Genomic DNA, 19849 nt, shown 5'->3' on the forward strand with positions numbered 1-19849 from the left:
AATTTCGTCAAAGGCTTTACTGAAGTCTTGAGGAAGGGTCACCGGATCCGAAACAGAAACTCTGTTTTTGCCTTCAACAGATGCTGCCAGACCTGCTGAGCGTTTCCAGCAACTTTGTTTTTGTTCTCAATTTACAGCATCTGCAGTTCTTTCAGTCTTCCAAGTAAATGGTTACCACTGTCCCCTCATCAATCTTTTTGGTTACTTTCTCAAAAAACTCAATCAGATTTGTTGAACACAATTTCTCTTGTGTGCACATGCTGACTGTCCCTTGCCAGTCCTTGCCTCTCCCAATGCTTGTAAATCCTGTCCTTCAGAATCAACCCGAACAACATACCCACCACTGATGCCAGGCAGACGGGCCTATAGTTCCCAGGTTTCTCCTTACAGCTTTCTGAAGTGAAGGCACAACATTAGCCACTGCCCAGTCCGTGATCATCACATCCATGGTAATAGATAAGACATCTATTTCTGCTAGAGGCCCTGCAATTTCTTCCCTAACTTCCCACAAGATCCTGGGATACAATTGATGAGGTCCCTGAGATTCATCCACCTTAATGTTTTCTAAGACGTCCAGCACTTCTTCTGTTCTGTGAACTGTTTTCCAAACATAAACATTTATTTCCCTGAGTTGTCTTGCCTCCATTTCCTTCTTCACAGTAAAAAGTGATGCAACATATTCATTTAGTATCTCTCCCATGTCTAGTTCTCACACTTTTGAAAACCTTTTACTGGTCAGGCATCCTTTTACCTGTGAATGGTCTACTTCAGTCAATTTTTGAAAGTTCGTGTCTCTTTTCATTAACATTTGCCTTACTCCAATTGAGAACTTTAATTTTTATGGAAGGCTTATCCATTTCCATGACTATTTTTAAAAATAATATAATTACGAATGCTAGTCCGAAAATGTTCTCCGACCAACGCTTCAGTCACTTGCCCTGCCTTATTCCCCAAGAAAAGGTCACATTTTGCTTCTTTTCCTGTAGGTACATTTACATATTGATAATGAAAATTTTCTTGAACACACTTAACAAGTTCCTCATCATCCAACCCTTTAACAGTGCGGCAATCCAAGTCAATATTTGGAAATTTTGTATATCTGAGATCTCTCTTACATATTTGCCCCTCAGTTTCCCACCGATGATTGCAGGGAGGGAGTCAAAAGTTCAATTCCATCAAAGTGACCATCCCTTTCTTACATCTAATTTCTACTCTATAGTTTCACTGGATGTTCCCTCAGAAATATCCTGTCTAATTACAGCAATAATGTTTTTCTTCTCTTTTAACTCCTTTCTATCCTTCCTACAGTATCTGAAACCCAGAATATTGAGCTGCCAGTCCTGTTCTTCCCTCAGGCAAGTTTCTGTAACAGTTATGACGTACTTGTCTCATGTTCCAATACATACCCTGAGTTCATCAGCCTTACCTGAATGACCCTTTACATTGAGATAAATGGAGTTTAATTCCTCAAAGTTACCTTGTTCTCTGTCTTGCTCTTGTATGCCTTTTCTAACTAACTTGCTCTTTTCTGATTCAAAGCCACCCTCATTTGTCTTTCTATTCTTACTGCTCCTGAGGAACCACTCTTCTCTGCCCTCTACCAGTTTAAAAACTCCTGAAATAAAACTAGCAAATTTCCCTGCCAGGATGTTGATCCCTTTCTAGTTCAGGAATATTGGAACATTCAGATCTTCATATTGGTACCAATGACAAAAGTAGAAAGAGGGATGAAATCCTGCAATAAACATTTCAGGAGCCAGGGAGCAGATTGAAAAGCAGGACCTTGACAGTTGGACTTTCTTGGTCACTCCCAGCAACACATACCGGTGAGAACAGGAATAAGCAGATAGCACGGATAACCACGTGGTTGAAGAGTTGGTGTAGGAGGGAGAACTTTAGTTGTCTGGCTCGCGGTAATTTTTTGGCAAGGGTGACATGTGTACAAGTTGAAGCTTAGCTAAGATGAGACTAAAATCTTTGGGGGGGTGATTGAGGAGGTGTTGTTTGTAAATGCTGTCGATGAGGTTTTAAACTAATTTAGGAGGTGGATGGCACACCAGGTGGAGGTATAATACAGGATGATGTATAGCCAAGTCAGTCTGGAAAGCAGAGTCTCTATAGTCAAGTTAAGACACAAGGGAGTGCAGAATGGCTGGATGGCAATCATTTTAACAGAAGGAGTCTTACGAAGAAGGCAGATGTGTTGGAAGTTTGATTAACATGTGGAGATATTACTGCAATTACGGAGACGTGGTTGGGGAAGGGACAGGATTGGTACCTCAATACTCTGGCACATGGAATCTTCAGGTGAGACTGGAACGGTTGTAAAAGATGAAGTGGTGTATTAATTTTGATCAAGGAGTCAATTACAGCTGTGAGGCATGATACTTTAAATGGCTCCATGCTGTAAACTTGATGGTTCTGTGATTCTTTTGTGTTTGACAAAACAATCTGATGTTTTTATGATATTGGCTGATGGAGGAATGTTGGTGAGTACACCTTGGAACTGTCTGCTCTTCAGGCTCGACAGACTGAATGGCCTGTGTTCCTCTTGCTTGAACAATGACTGTGTAATATTTCACATTCATCTCAGCAAACATTTCAGCTTCAATTTAATTTATTATCCAAGAGAATGACATGAACAATAATGCAGCAATCTCTGCACTGTGAATATATCCTTGGCATCTCCAACAAGCCATAGAAGCAAGGTTGGGAGCAGCAATTGAGATGCTTGGTGAAGAGGTCTTCAAGTCTTGTCACAATTCATCTTGTCACAATTCCAATACCACTTTGGAGCATTCCTTGGATGGGATTGGACGCAAAGCTTTCCATTGCGATAAGACAGCAACAAGCGGATTTGCACTCTCTGTGCAGCACTGTCTTCTGCCTGCCCCTTCAGCCTGATCTCTATATCACTGTCTGCATTGACAGTTACCTCCCTGATGAGGTAGCCTCTTTCCTAGTCTTGATTTGGATGATGCGATCTCTGCTGTGACCCAGATGGCTGTGAATGCTCCATTGTTGACCATATTTAAGGTTAGAATACACAGCTTTTTAGTCTGTCATGTGGAATCAAAGTATACATGGTGAGCGACACATAAGTGGCGTTGAAATCATGAACGTACAGAAGAGTAGAGCAGGCTCATCTGGTGAAATGGTCCACTCACTCTTCTCTCTCTTGCCTTCTTGTAATTTATCTGAACAAGTTTGTGTCACTATCTTAGTCTTTATGATAATTTTGGACTTTCAATATTTATATTTCCAATAGTTGCAATATTTACAATATTTCTTAACAGTCTGGATGAGGAAAATGAATGTACTACAGTCAAGTATACAGATAACACAAAAATGAGTGCGAAGTCGTGTGCTTGAGATGACACAAAGAGTCTGTAGTTGGATTGGGATAGGTTAAGTGAGTGAGAAGAACTTGCCACTTGGAAGGTAATTTTGGAAAATGTGGTGTTATTCCTCCTAACAGGAAGAATAGAGAAGGCAAATGTCATTTTAATGGGGGAAAGTCTGCAGAAATCTGCAACACATAGGGATTTCAAAGCCATTGTACAGAAATTGGAAGAAACTATCATTCAAAATCAGCAGGTGATTGGGAAGGGAAATTAGTGCTGGCCTTCATTTCAAAGGAAATGGAGTATACAATCGAACCAAAGTTACATTAGCATTGGAGGCAATTTAGACAAGACTGTCAAATTAGGAAGAAGTTCTTTTCTCAGAGGGCAGTGAACTTGTGGAAGTTAGCCCCAGAGGACTGGAGAATCTGGGTTGTTTAATATATTCAAGCCTGAGATAGATTTTTAATCAGACAGGGAAAGTTGTGGGGAAGAGGCAGGAAAGTGGAGTTGAGAATTATCAGATCAGCTGTGCTTTTATTGAATGGCAGACCAGATTTGATGGGCCAAATGACCTTCTTCTGCTCCTTCTGTTCAGGTCTCCTACTTGCTGCCATAGTTTGTATTCTTCTTCATCGAGCAAATAGTTAACTCCCTTTGAAAAAGCTCATGGCCTCTAGTTCAAAAAACCTTTCAAGCAAAATATTTCATATTTTGACCACATTCTGCATATCAACAGGGCATTTCACTTTCTATGATTGAAAAATATTATTCCTTCACAAATCTCTTCCTTGAAGTTCTTTTAGTTCTGCCAATCCAAATCCTCTTCATTTTCCCTGTTTTGCACCCATTGTTTTGATCTACTGATGATCTGCAATTTAAAACAATTCCCTGTGGATGAAGAACATTGGAGGAATGCAAACGGTTATTGAGGGCCATTTTCCACTTGCCTCTGGTACAAGTTGTATTCTGTGGCAAAGAATAAGTTCAGACTGTGGGTTAGTCATGGGCCGCACAGCCTCTGAAACTGAAATTGCTAAATCATTTGCAGATCTATACATGCTTTATGTTAAATTTGGTGAGAACCACATTGCTGTCATGTTTTTTCCAACTCTTTCATTCAAGTCTGCAGAACAGAAGGCAGAATTTGTGGTGGTTCTCATGGGTTCTAGTGCATATGGCGTGATACAGAAACACTGAGGATAATTTTGCAATTTTAATTTAACCTATTTCTCTAATCAACCTGCTCATAAAGATATTGTTACACACATCTGGAGCAGGTGGGACTTGAATTCTGGCCTCCCGATTCAGGCGTACAGGCAAAATCACTGAGCCACAAGAAGGCCCCTCCTGAGGGTAACTTTAATCTTCAGGATTGATGTGGAGGGGTTGCTGAATGGGGACATGTTAGATATTCCTAAATTTGTCAGTATTGGGGCGGAATGTGAAGGCAGGTAACACTGATCAAAGGAAAGGGCAGAGACTGATTGAAATGAAAGAAAGAAAATGTAGTAATTGTAACTAGGTCGGCCAGGTAGACCCCACAGAATCTGAGTACCCTGATTGGGCTGTTAATAGGGTTCAATCAGGAGACATGGCTGACATAAAAGGGTAGATGTCAGGGATATTGGCCCCATTTAAAAAAAACAAGCTTTTCTTACAGGCATCACTCCCCACAGAATTTGCCAAAGTATTTCTTAAAATTGACTTTAAATTGGGATAGGGTTAGCAATTAAAGATAATTTATTTTAATGTTTTGATTAACACTGAATGCCCGATTCAGTGAGAGGCAGTGCTGTTGTCAAAGGCAATTTGCATTAGTAAATAAAAAATGATTGGTGATGGGATGCAGACCTCTGAAGAGTTATTTCAGAAAAATTGCATCTTTTTGGCACATTTTCTATCTTCAGATCATCCCAAAATGCTCCACAAAGAATGGTTATCGGTATTGCAATGGAGATTTTCAAAGCATTAGAAGCCCACAAATAGATTTGAGACAAATAAAATCTGTTCTTTTAGTGATGTGAGTTTTTGATAATCTTTGGCCTGAATATCAAGGAGAACTTGTATGATACTTCACCAGAATTTTCAATTACATTTTTGATAGTCATCTAAAACTAATTGAACCTTCCTCAAACTGAAGGAGGAAATTCCACCGTTGGTGCTGCCAGTCGATCAGATGGATGTGAGCTGTCTCATCCCAGAAATGCTACTGACAGTGGTGATGATTGCAGGTACTGCAACCAGACCCCCACAATATCCGTTGACAGAGCTGAATGCAGAGTAATGTGAGGAGTACCGGGATATTGCTGTGACCAGTTGTCAGGCCTTGGTGAGGGGAATGAGGAAGGACTGGGAGCCTTGGAGGACAGGCCAGTGATGGCAGGGGGAGTATGGGGTATCTGCAGCTTGCCATGATATCCTTCGAAAGATGGCACTTAGAAAGAAAGCAATATTCCCTTTGTCTAACACTGCCAGCTTAGCTCAGACAATATGGTCAAGTCTTGGAGTGCCTCAAACCTACAACACCTAAGCTCAAAGATAGGTCTGAGAACGTTGAACAAAGACAGATACATGAACCGACAAAAACATAGTCCGTGCTCCCTCCACAGGATTAAATATTGGAGGAAGGGCAAGGTAATTGCCTGGAAAAACTACGGGACAAAGTAGCATCAAAAAACTCACTGGTTTCTAAGTCAAAAATTAGAAACCCAAACACACATTAAACAATGTTAGAAAATGTCAAAAAGAAATCCCACAGTTTACATCACACAAGTGCAAAGATTGGTGTTTGGTTTCTTACTTCACCATCTGAATGAGTTAACTGTTGAGGGACAGGCTAGGCAGTTGCACAACGTGGGTACTGAGGGAGTTGGTCATCAATTACCCATAGTGGGGAGGTACTGAGCAACAGATCAAACAGTCACTGTGCCAGTGGTAGACAGGCCTAGCATATCAACAAAAGATAACAAACTTCTGTTTAAATTCCAGGGGAATTGGAGAGAGAAAATGCACTACTAAGGCAAAACAGGATCATTATTTACAGGGTGAAGCAAAATTAAATTCATATTAAGATGATTACCTGCAGTAACCTTTGAATTGAAGATCTTTTGAAGACATTTAGAAACATTGGTCTGTACAATCATTTATTTTGGTGAAAATAACTGTGAATTCACCGGTACTGCCTTCTTAGACACCACTCCAAAGTTTGGCTCAAACTACAGTAGTTGTAACCTGGATTCAGTGGATGGGTGCACTATGAAGGAATAAGACCATTAAATCATCAGAAGTAGAAACAGGATGATGCTGTTCAGCCCCTCACACACACTTTGTTGCCCTTTCCCTGTGATTTTTGATTTCTTGATCAAAACAAATTGACCAAGAATCTATCTGTCTCAGCCTTAAATATATACAAAGACACTTCCCCCACAGCTCAATGTGGCAAGGAGTTCCCAAGACTCAGAACATTCTGAGAGAAGAAATTATTCCTCATTTCAGCCTTAAATTGGCTCCTGTTCATTCTGAGGCTATGCCGTCTGAATAAAGACTCTCCCATGATGGAGGACATTCTGTCAGCATTCAACCTGTCACACCTCTTCAGAATCTGATATGTTCCAATGAGATCACCTGTAGAGTCCCAAGCTGTTTTGTTTTTGCTCCAAACGCATTTCCTCTATATCAGGGATCATCTGAGTGAACCTTGTGCTGTGGTGCTGAGGCAAAAATTAACGCACGATTCAAACTTCAAATCCCAGTCTGTACTGATGACTGGAGCTGGACAACTGCCCAAGGAATGGAGTGGAGGATGTGGGCAACAGTTTTAATAGTGACAGTGGCCGTGATTTTATCCTTCTAGTCACACTGGAGTTGCATAACTAAGTCCTTGATTCTTTTTCCTCCTCCTTCATGACACACATTTGGCATTGTTCATTGTTCTGAGATGTCTGCAAAATCAAAGTCTGAAGGCAGTGATTGGGGTTTAATGGAAGGGTTTGGTTACAGGTTTGCATATATTGAGAATCCAAGGTCAACATTCTTCACTTAACCACTTTACTTTGGAAATACCCCACAGAAGCATTGCCATCAATGTTTTAATGAGTTTTAAACGCTTTTCCCTGTACTCTGGGTTGACAAGGTTAAACAGTACGATCTATAACTGATCTAATCCATCTCTCTAGACTAAAAGTCATAATTACTAGGCAGGTGATATTGCTTAAGAAAACTTCTGACAAAGGCTCACTGGATGCAAGTCCACTAACAACATTTAAAAGATATTTAATTAAGTACATGAATAAGAAATGTTTGGAGTGATATCGGCCTCGTGCGGATAGGTGAGACTAATTTAGTTTGGGATTATGGTCGGCATGAACTGGTTGGACCAAAGGGTCTGTTTCCATTCTGTATGACTCTATGACTATCGAGTCCTTTAAAACCCTGCTCACTGATCGCCTGAGAGTGAAGTGCCTTGCAGATGGCCCCTATCCATCTGTGTCTTATTATGTTAAACATATTAGCCTTCTTTGGCTGCAGTTCAGAATCATTTAAAAAAAAACAAATTTATCTAACTGACTTCACCCTGCACAGTTTCTGGCAAATTATTTCTTAAAATTTACTTTAAATTGGGATCGGGTGAGCAATTAAAGGTAATTTATTTTATTGTTTTGATTAACCTTACAGGCATGAAACAAATGCAGGATAATCTTGAGAACAGGTTCTATTGATCTTTTTTCTATATTAACATTTGAGAAGAATCAGATTCCTGCCACTTTACAGCCGCTGAATTATACTTAGTGATGCTCACCATAGAATGAATAGAAACCTGAAATTAGACTCTGGGATAATACTTGTAGTTTTATTTTTTAATAAATTCAACATATTTTATTCTAATCAAATTTCAGCAGCACTGATATGATTCTGACTGCAGGCGCTAACAGATTGTTTCGGTTTGTGGACTTTATCTTGAACATTGATATAATATTGTTTTGGAGCTTTCTGAGAATCCACAGCAAGTTAACTGTTCAGATCAAGATTGTGAAGCTCACATATCTGGCACCCTCAACAATCTGTAACCTGTGTCATCCATCCACAGAGCAGAAAGGATCTTAACTGGTGTTACTTACTCTTTTATTGGAGCATATTAACTTTCCATGACAGGCACAAGAAAAAAGAGCTGATGCATGTCATACCAGAAGATGACAAGAGTGGTCAAGTGACAGATTTTAAGCCTTCATTTCATTGGGAAATAAATTCTCTCAAAACAATTTCACCATTTCCTGGCATTTGTGTGGCACTTATAAGTCATAACTGTCTCACAGTGCTTCACAGAGGCAAAGTCCAAGAAAAAAAATCAATTGTCAGTTGTAGCACTCTCACCTCTGAGTCAAGAGGTTGTGGTTTGCAATCCTTCTCCAAGGATGTAAAGCATATAATTTGCACTTCAGTTCAGTGCTGAGGTTATGATGTTGCTTCTTTCAAAAATGGTGTCAAACTCATGCCTCATGTGCTCTTGTAATTATATATAAAACAATCCCATGATATTGTATGATATTCCAACATCAGGGAAATTTTCCTGGAACCGTGGCCAATAATTTAAAATAATTGGCCTGGTCATTTGTCCTTACTGTGCTAACATTAGCTGTTGTGTTTCCCTACATTTCAATAGCTTGTATTTTGTAAATATCTTGTTTCAGTTACAGGTTCTGTCTACTTTTAGATATCTACTTGTATCTTGAAGAATGGGAAGCCTGATGCCACTGCTTAATATTGATGACAGTATGTGACAAACCCTACACCAAACAGGTTTCCCTTAAATCTCCCCTGCATAGCTCATGATTCAGATTAAAAGATGTTTCGTGTAGCAGCCCTGTTAAGTTTGTGTACATGGGGGTAGTATTGTGATTGGGCAAACAAATGCTGATTACAACAAATGTACAGTGGAAAAGGTTACATTTGTAAAGCAATGTTGAAGCTGTAGAAGAAGGCCAAGTTGCAAGCACAACATGACATGCAGGAATCGATTTGTACTCCGTTTGGATTATTAGATTCTGTGGTATCACAATGGAAGCTGTACAGGAGGAATTATATTTCCAAAGCCACAATGGATACATTAGAGGAATGGATAATGCCCCCAGATTAAGAGTGGTTTCGAAAAGACAAGTTGCGCTGGGTAGAGTTGTGTGGGCCCTCAAGGCACAAGTGGTGAAATCTCAATGAATTGCTCCAACGCTTTACCCTTTTTGACTGTGCAAAAACTGTTGGCTGTAACACTGTTTAGCACACTTACATGTAGTTATGTTTGGTTAATATTAGAATTGAATAAATTCCTTCAGGTCATTAGCTATGATGAGATAACTGTAACCAGCTGTTAGAGACTATAATAACAATGCCAAGTCAAATTTGAACAAAAACAGTCATGCACTGCAGCTTAATGATATGCCTTACAGCATATAGCTCGCTGTTCAGGAAATGGAAATTTGTAAGCCCTTGTCATGCTGTTGCACCTCATAGGGCAGACAAATTGCTGACGCTTATGTGAGGACTTCCCTATTGTACTCTCAGGAGATATATGGCTCCCTTTGAAAATTCCTGTATTGACTGCAATGCAGAATAGTTTGACTTGAATATGAAAATCGTGAAAATATAAACATCCCACCCCCAATCAAAGAAAGGAAGCCATCAAACTGCCATAAAGAAACCAAGAGCAGCCCCAAGATTCTGCGATGCCTGGGCAGCAAAAGTGAGTGAGCATTCGCAAACATGATTGTGAGAGCAAACAACTTAGTTACCAATTAATAGATTATGAGCTGGTTTGAAACTCCTTTATTACCAATAGAAATTGATCATCTAATCTTTTTACATGATATTCATTGCTTGTCTGGTAATTTGTTTATAATTATAGGAATTGTCAACAGTTTACAGAAATAATTTTACTCAAGGCTCATTCACATTGCAGACTAGGACCTGATCTTCAAACAGAAATATGAACAAGTGGACCAAGAGAACGAAAAGAAACCCAAAGCATGGGGAAATTTTCACAATTTGCTGATCAATGCATGGTGAGTGGGTTTGTGGCACTCTGTTTCACTGCACTGTCTGTTTCTTACAAGTTTGTCAGTCCTCCTGCCATTTTGCCAGGTTTACCTCCTCTTCATCATACCACTGACATATCCTGTAATCCTGTAGCTGTGATAATGAACTGTTTATAATTGGGTCAGTGTCAGATTACTGATCCTGTTCTACATCTGTACAATGCTACACTGCCTATTTTGAGACCTTCATCTAGATTCTCTGTGTGCGCTTTCAACCTAAGCTAGGAGCTGTTGACGGAAAATGGCAAGTATCATTCATGCCATTACTCAGAATGAGCCCTACAAAGAAATGGGCAACAGAGGTATTTGGTGTTGAAGAGATTGTTGAGGGTAACAGCTTAATGTTTTAATAAAGATCTGTAGCTTGGATTGTGGTTGGAGTCGGTTGGTTTGCCGAGTTGACTGGTTTTCATGCAAATGTTTTGTTTCCCTTCTAGGTGACATCGCCTGCGCTATGTAGCCTCTATTGAAATGCTGTTGTTCTGCATTGCTCTGAGTTTGTATGGTCTGGTCTGTCATGGTGGGCAATCTTGTTTCTGGTTTTATACAGTCGTGGTATGTAGATGGGGTCTATTTCAACATGTTTGTTAATTGCATCAATGGTTAAAAACCAGGCCTCCAGGAATTCTCATGCTTGTCTTTGTCTCACTTGTCCCAGTTCTGTAACTCTGTCCCAGTCAAATTGATGTCCTTCTATGTTGGAGTGTATTGAAATGAGGGAGAATTAGTCGTGCCGTTTTGCTGTGAGTTGGTGTTCATATATCCTGGTGATGAGTTTCCTGCCTGTCTGGCCTAAGTAGGATTTTACAGAATTGTTGCATGGTATTTTATGTATCATATTTGTCCTGGGGTGGGTCATTGTGGGTCTGGGGTCTTTCGTCTTTGAGAGTAACTGGTGAGGTGCGGTTGTTGGTTTGTACGCTATCCTTATTCCAAGAGGTAGTAGGAGTCTTGTAGTCAGTTCTGATGTGTTTGTAATATAGGGTAGGGTGACCAGCATTTTGGGACATACAATGTCTTCTTGGTGTTCTGTGTTTGCCAGGCAATGGCGTACAAAGCTGTAAGGGTAACCATTGTTTGCAAAGACTCTGTAACAGTTTGTTCTTGCCTTATAACCTTTCCGAACACCCAGCTCATCCAAATCCTGCTACCCATAATGTGCGAACCGCAGACAATGTCATCATGTTCATCTTGCTTTCCATTGCACCCTGCCAAGTCCACTTGAACCACCACCTTCCTCTGCCAGCCCAGCCACAGCAGACCAATGAGGAGGAAAGGGAACAGAAGATTGCAGATGAAGAACCTCTGTCACCTGGTCTGACGCAGCTTGTAGTTCAGCTGCAGTGGTACTTGAAGGTGCAGTGTAGAATTGGGATCTGTATGAATAAACTTCAACCATATAGCGGATGTTCTTCAACATATCCTGGCCGCAAGTTTGGTCCTGGCCCTTTAAGTAATGCTGATAATGAGTCCCTCTGAGGCTGAACATAATCTTTGGTGAATGAAAGTAAATTCATTGAATGCACCTGCATAGTTCAACTTGGAAAAAAGTAGGGATCAAATCAGGTTTGTATGGATGATTGTAATGATTTCACCAGTTCAACAGCTTCTAAGGTATGCTGGAGATGGCTGCACCAATATTCTACTCAAATGGGACATTATTGTACAACCAGCTGCAGGCTGAATGCAAAGCAGGAGAAGGGTGTTCTGTAGTGTCATCTTCAGCAGTGTCACTGGAACTAATTTTGTGTCCAGATAGTGTTAAGCATGAAATGTGAAGTGATAGCTCTTTTCCATTGAAAGTGAAAGATTCAGTGGCACAGTTCACGGAGGTTCAGGGAAATTTTTCTCTGTGTCACAGCCAACATTCATTTCTCAACCAGCTTTGCAAAAACAGATTATTTGGTGACTTATTGTCCCATTCTTGTTTAGCAGACAATGCTGCTTCCAGTGCTGAGCCCCAAACAGCAGTGACTGCATTTCTCAAGTTAATTACTGTAAACAAGTTAGGATGACCTGAAATCATGAAGAAAATTTTTTGAATTCATATGTGGAGAGTAAGAATGTTCAGTTATTTCTGAATTATTCTAATTGATATATTTATTTATTGGCACAGGACCTTCAAAGAGAGCTATCAACTGAAACACATCACTGCCAATATTTTCAGTGAAATAGCTTACATTGAAGTTTGCCAACAGTTCAAGTTGGAAATAACATTGACCGTACTGCTGCACTGCAGGAAAAGCATTCAACTGAGCAGTGTTGATAATGGCATTACACCGAGCTGTATGTGTTAAAAAAAAATAAGATTGTTGGAAATGTGAACAAATAGAATACTGTACATATAATTTGAAAGAATTGTGTCAGAGTTGCATACTGGCAACATTTGAGCTCAAATGTCAAGATGGTGGCGTCCTTGATTGGCAATCAGTTTTATTTTCAGATTATTTTGAAGCTGTTCCTTATCTTTGTGAAGATCCAGCTGGTGGAAACACTGATAACAGTAATACCGTGGAAAACCTTTAAACTCTTGCAACGATTTACACAGAATGTTCTACAGTTGGCTTCTAAATGACAATAGGCTACAATCACAAACAAACAGCAGACTTTGGAATATTGCCCTTGAAGGAAGATAGTTTTGACAATCTTGCTCTGAGGCAGATCACTGAAACCCATTAATCTTAAGGGCCTGAATTTTCATAAACCCATTCAACATTCCTGGAAGATAAGTTGGTTCCAAACTGACTGACGTTAAAGAAGGCTGCCTGGCAACGATAACATACTCTGGGTGGCCAAAACAGACTGAAGGTCAAACTTATATCCCTCAGTTCTGTCTTTAATTTCAGTGGTTGATAGCTGTTGCAATCACAGTAGTGCCAAAATGCAGTCGTGGGTGCTGATGGAACTGATGACAGTGTCATAAAAAAAGAAAGCAATCCCAAACCCAGATATGTTCTGGGCACTTGGGTTGGTAAGGGTTAGACCACCACAGGGTGCTAATAGAAGCAAGATTGGTGTAGGGAGCAGGACTTGGAGGTCAGGTGGAAGGCACAAACAGGATAATAACATCTTGAAAGGTGCTTCTTTTGTATCCGGCATACCTTTAAGTCATATACCTCCTTCCCTTTTGCCTTTCACCAAATTTGTTCAAAACAAAGGCCTTCACAATATCACCCACATTTTACTCACCAGTGTAGATATTTTTAAGCAACTTGTTCAGAAATGTTATGATACACTTCCAGAGCAGATGGGATTTGAATGCAAATTGTCTGGCTTTAGAGTCGAGTCACAACCAAAGCACCATAAGAGGTTATTCCCTGGTGTATTATGGAAGTGGAAGTGGACTGAGGGCTTGAAGGGGGGCAGTATCAGCTAGTTATGGGCCTCAGTGGGTAATGGGTGCCTTAGCGACACCTTCCACCCCAAATTAAGTGGCTGGATTGGAGGCCCACAGCAAGTTAATGGACTAGCCAATGAACGTATTTTATGTCCCTTACTGCTGAAAACACACTCGATGAGAGATTATAAAATTCAGCTCCAGAGTGTTGTCATTTTAATCAAACTGTTCAGACATGCTGTGACACACCTCTAGCTCAGGTGGACTTGAAAACCAGATCTTCTTTGCAGCAGCACTCACTGGCCGTTCCGAAGTTTGTGAATATACTTTTCCAAATCTCATCCTGCACAAATAAGTGATCTGTAACTTACCCTCCAAACTCTCCAGCTTTGAGTTTGAGACTGTTTCTCAAGCAATCAAGAATCAAATGGATGGAGATGGTATTGCCACTATCCAGCTGTTAAAGAAGCCAAGGACAGTAAGGACAAAGTTCACATTAGCTCAGACAAGGCAGGTCTGTTTGGACAGGGATTTGAATACAGATCTATTAGAGGATGGATTCCATTGGTTCAAAACATGTGGATCTATTCCAGATCTTCCACCATTTACTGTAATTTCATAAATCTACAGCAGCATGGATTCGATGTAGCTGGGATAGTTACTTTGAAACCTTGTGAAGGAGAAAAATGTCTGTGTGTTTCAGTATCTGTCACTTAGCACAGGATCTGCAGCGGCATATTTTGATATCAGTTAGTGCAATAGACCATGTCTGAACATTTTTCGGCAAATTACTATATACCTGGAGCATAGGGCTAATGTGTAGGAAAGCTGTTTCATTAGCATAGTGTTTGAATTTGCTAAAATGGAATTTCCTGCACAGCATGCCCAGACTGTGAGAGTATATCTGAAGTACGTGGTGGCAGGTATGGGCAAGAAGAAATGGAGACAAACACACCAGAGGAGGACAGTATGAAAGAGGGAATGAAGGAAAAGGAAAGCAAGGAAATAGCCAAAAGCAGCAAATTACTTAGCTGTTCAGCTGTATGTTGCTGTCGTGTGCATGAGTGTAACATCCTAGTGTTTCTCACTTTTTCACTGACAGTAACAAGGCAAGGGAGTACGTATTGAATGTTGGGGAGTACAGACAATCAGAGGGACTGAGGTGTCCATGTCCATAGAAAGCAGCAGGATAGGTATATAACATGGTTAAGACATTGAATACAAGGCCGAGAAGGTTATGACGGATAAAAATCAAAAGAACTGTGGATGCTGTAAATCAGAAACAAAAAACAGAAATTGCTGGAAAAGCTCAGCAAGTTTGGCAGCATCTGTGGAGATAAATCAGAGTTTACATTTTGAATTGAGTGACTCTCCCCTGAGGTCACTCAACCCAAAACGCTAACTCTGACTTCTCATCGCAGATGTTGCCAGACCTGCTGAATTTTACCAGCAATTTCTATTTTTGAAGATTATGATGAAGCTATATATACAATTATTATTATGACACAGCTGAAGTACTCTGTGCAGTTATGGCCATCACACTAGAGGAAGAATGTAATTGCATGTGAGGAGGTGCAGGGTAGATTCACCGGTATGTTACCTGAGCCAGAACGATTCAAGAGGGACGAGAAACTGTTTTCCTTCGAGTAGAAAGGATAGAAGGGTATCTGATTGAGGTGTGCAAAGCTGTGGGCTGGAGGGGCGGTGGGGTAGTGGGGGAGTGTAGACTAGATGGATGGAGGTAAGTTTTCCCCTTTGAAGAGGGGTCAATTACCAGGGGCCACAATCTTCATGGGGGGAACAGAAGTTTTAAGGGGTTTTGACAAAATTGTTTCTCACTCCGAGGGTGGTGAGTATCCAGAAGTCAAAGCCTAAAAGGGTGACAGAGGCTGAAATCCTCAAGGGATTTAAGAAATATTTTAAGATAAACACTTGAAATGCTGTGGCATACTGGGCAAGTGCTGAAAATTGGGATGCATAGATAGATTTTTGATGACCTGATGAGCTGAAGGGCCACTTTCCTTGCTGTGAAAACTCTGTGATCCCTCTGACTCTTTGACTAATGTCATTGTGGTAATTTCTTGTTGTGAAAAAAAACTATCTTATTCTCCTATACTCACAGCTTCACTGATGTTGTCCCATATTTTCCAATATTGTAATTATTAAGGATAATTTGTAAGTTTTCAGTGAGTGGAGAAGACTCTACGTGCATTTTCTACCCACTGTTGCAAATCTGATCCCACAGTTCCCAGTGCTGACAGGCTGATGGGACACATCAAACTAATGTCGATGAATACATCCATGTGGTAAGGGAGAATGCGTGGGGTTTCTGATTTCCGTTTACTCAGTACTAATCATTTTGGAAAGAATTTACGAGTATGGAATTAGCCATATCAGTGTGGCTTCTGAAATGCCTGTGGAAACCTAGCTGATCTCTTTCCCTTCTGGGATGTTGAATAAATGAATAAGTGGAAAAGCAGCCAACATGAACAATGATTTCCTGGGCACTAGTTTGTGCAGTTACCAAGATAATGATTTGGATGTTGAGCCACCATTTCTGGTCTGTCCATTCCTGTATTCCCCAATTCAGGTACTAATTTAAGAACCAGATCTAAGATTTTTGAGCCTCGACAAGCAAAGACCCTCTCTGATTCATGGATTACTGCCATGGAGTCAATAGTCATTCACCTTGGACAAGTATCCTGCTGGATGTCAACCCCGTAATTAGGGACTGTGGTGTTGAGCACCGTTAACTTATGCTGATTGACTCAACCGAAAGGTACCAAAAGCTTATTTGACTAAATTCACGAGGTCTTTCCATTGTAACTGGATTTTCAGTGAATTTTTGCACTGATATTTGAAATGCCTGTGTTTGACGGTGTCACAACTTTCAAATGTTCAGTGTCCCATCAGCCTGTCAGCGCTGGGAACTGTGGGAACAGATTTGCAACAGTGGGTAGAAAATGCATGTAAGCTCTTCTCCACTCACTGAAATTTTTGGATCAGAAATTGGCTTGCTGAAAGAAGACAGAGGGTGGTGGTTGATGGGAAATGTTCATCCTGGAGACCAGTTACTAGTGGTGTACTACAAGGGTCGGTGTTGGGTCCACTGCTGTTTGTCATTTTTATAAATGACCTGGATGAGGGCGTAGAAGGATGGGTTTGTAAATTTGCAGACGACACTAAGGTCGGTGGAGTTGTGACGAAGGATGTTGTAGGTTACAGAGAGACATAGATAAGCTGCAGAGCTGGGCTGAGAGGTGGCAAATGGAGTTTAATGTGGACAAGTGTGAGGTGATGCACTTCGGTAGGAGTAACTGGAATGCAAAGTACTGGGCTAATGGTAAGATTCTTGATAGTGTTGATGAGCACAGAGATCTTGGTGTCCATGTACACAGATCCTTGAAAGTTGCCACCCAGGTTGACAGGATTGTTTCGAAGGCATTCAGTGTTTTAGCTTTTATTAATAGAGGGATCGGGTTCCGGAACCAAGAGGTTATGCTGCAGCTGTACAAAACTCTGGTGCGGCCGCACTTGGAGTATTGTGTACAGTTCTGGTCATTGCATTATAAGAAGGATGTGGAAGCTTTGGAAAGGGTGCAGAGGAGATTTACTATGATGTTGCCTGGTATGGAGGGAAGGTCTTACGAGGAAAGGCTGAGGGACTTGAGGCTGTTTTCATTAGAGAGAAGAAGGTTGAGAGGTGACTTAATTGAGACATATAAAATAAACAGAGGGTTAGATAGAGTGGATAGGGAGAGCCTTTTTCCTAGGATGGTGACGGCGAGCACGAGAGCGCATAGCTTTAAATTGAGGGGTGTAAGATATAGGACAGTTGTCAGAGGTAGTTTCTTTACTCAGAGAGTAGTAAGGGAATGGAATGCTTTGCCTGCAACGGTAGTAGATTTTCCAACTTTAAGTACATTTAAGTCAACATTGGACAAGCATATGGACATACATGGAATAGTGTAGGTTAGATGGACTTCAGATTGATATGACAGGTCGGCACGACATCGAGGGCCGAAGGGCCTGTACTGTGCTGTAATGTTCTATGTTCTATAAATGTATATTTTGTATGGTAGCTTCAAAGATAGCACCAACGTATGGAAGTGGAGGAAAGAATGACTCAAATCTACATGATCAAGCTGTGCATAATAAATTGCTTTATTTCAGGTTATTAACTCTGAAACTATTGAAAGTTGATGATGTTTGATTTTTTAGTGGTGGATTGCTCAGGAAAGATTATTTTCAAATTAATAGACAAAAGCTCCTATTTTTGGACAAAATAAAAGTTATATTTGTGATTTGATAAGGTGAGGAGTTAGGGAGGGAAAGAGTCAAGGAGGACAGCTCAGTCAGAGACGGGGAGGAAGTGGGTGAGCAGCAGTGGATAGGCTGGCTCCACAAGCTGCAAGCACTCAATATTGTTACATTACACAGGTGCATACCCATTCTGGCACCAGCATCCCAATATGAATTGCATTGTGTGTGCTCGGTGTGCTTGAATAATTGTTCCTGACACCTCTGTATCAGGAGTTACAATATTAATAACATTTATGCTAATATCTGGCCTCTTCAACAGAACTGGCCAGATCAACAGATAATAAGGTGTAGAGCTGGGTGAACACAGCCGGCCAGGCAGCTTCAGAGGAGCAGGAAAGCTGACGTTTCAGGTCGGAACCCTTCTTCAGAAATGGGGGAGGGGAAGGGGGCTGTGAAAAAAATAAGTGGGGGAGGATGTGCTGATAGCAGGTAGATAGTGGAGCCGACAGGCGGGAAAGAAGACAAGTCAGGTCAAGGAGGCAAGGATGAAGCTAGTAGAGGTGAGTGTAGGTAGGAAGTGGGGATGGGGATTGGTCAGTGAGGTGGGAGGAGTGCATGGGTGGAAGAGAAGATGGACAGGTCAATGAGGTGGGGATGATTGGGCGTGCTGATCTTGGGATAAGGTTGGGGGTGGGGAGATTTTGAAGCTCATGAAGTTCACATTGAGACCGTTGTGTTGTAGGCTTCCAAGATGGAATATGAGGTGCTGTTTGTTTGGTCTTTTTGGACTTATTTTCATTTGTTTAAAATTAAGTCCTGTTGAGGAATAGAGGCTTGAATTACAAAAATGTTTACATCATGTAAACATAATTTCAGCTGTATAACATCACAAGATTACCATTTTTAAATACAATTTATTGCTGCAGGGGGTTAAAAAAATGAAGTCCTAAAATGTTGTCTGACTGATTTGCATGTGCAGTAAAACCAATTTCGCATCCAACCATTTTGAAAGCACAATGCATGGATCCACAGGGCTTTCTTGTTCTCGGATGATAGTGGAAAGTTACTCAGTAAAAACTGAAAAAAACTGCGGTTGTTGGAACTCAGAAATGGAAATAGAAATTGCTGGAAAAGCTTATCAAATCTGGCAGCATCTGTGGAGAGAAATCAGAGTTAGTATTTTGGGTCCAGTGACCCTTCCTGAGAACAGAATTACTTACTGTTTGCAGTCATATTGTATTGAACAACAAGTAAGTTCACCACCAGGTGCAGTTTACTGTGATATGACCATGTCTGCATAATATCTGCGAGGAGGACCTGGATATTATGAGTTAGTAGGGTCTGGCAGTGTTGTTTGAAACCAAGTTGAACTCAGAAATAGGTGATACATATCAGTCAATTCAGTGACAATTGAGTGAACATTTGATTGTTACTTGGAACATTATTGGAATATTATTTGTCGTTATTTGGAATAGGGTTCTTGTGATATAGCGATGGTGTGCCACTCTTTGCAGTTTGATGGTTTGGGTTCATTTGTTGTTACACGTTTGAACAGCTTGATTGGAAAATTAAACCACTGTGTTGGATGTTAGTAAGTTGAAACAAAACTCTCACTCATAAAAGTTGAGTGTTGGACTACATCTTAACAAGAGTTTAACACTGGATCCTCAGCCTCACTTCTCTGAGATCTGAAACTGTTATCCTCCAAATACCATTTGAAATCAATGTTAAATGTGATGCTAAAGGCACTTTTCAGAATTAACCCTTTCAGACACCTTCTATCTTTCTACAATAGTCTGTGGAGGAGCTTGTCTCAA

The 19849-nt window shown here is 40.6% G+C and overlaps 1 protein-coding gene across 5 annotated transcripts in view; it reads left to right on the forward strand.

Moving 5' to 3' along the window:
* elmod3 (ELMO/CED-12 domain containing 3) overlaps window positions 1-19849 on the forward strand; it is a 173587-nt gene that overhangs the window by 89436 nt on the left and 64302 nt on the right. For all 5 annotated transcript variants that reach the window (XM_059641063.1, XM_059641062.1, XM_059641061.1 and 2 more), the window contains exon 2: window positions 10297-10399. The gene's annotated coding sequence lies outside the window, so the exon portion shown is untranslated. The remainder of the gene's footprint in view (window positions 1-10296; window positions 10400-19849) is intronic.

This window comes from Stegostoma tigrinum, chromosome 40, assembly GCF_030684315.1.
Source record: "Stegostoma tigrinum isolate sSteTig4 chromosome 40, sSteTig4.hap1, whole genome shotgun sequence".
Taxonomy (NCBI): domain Eukaryota; kingdom Metazoa; phylum Chordata; class Chondrichthyes; order Orectolobiformes; family Stegostomatidae; genus Stegostoma; species Stegostoma tigrinum.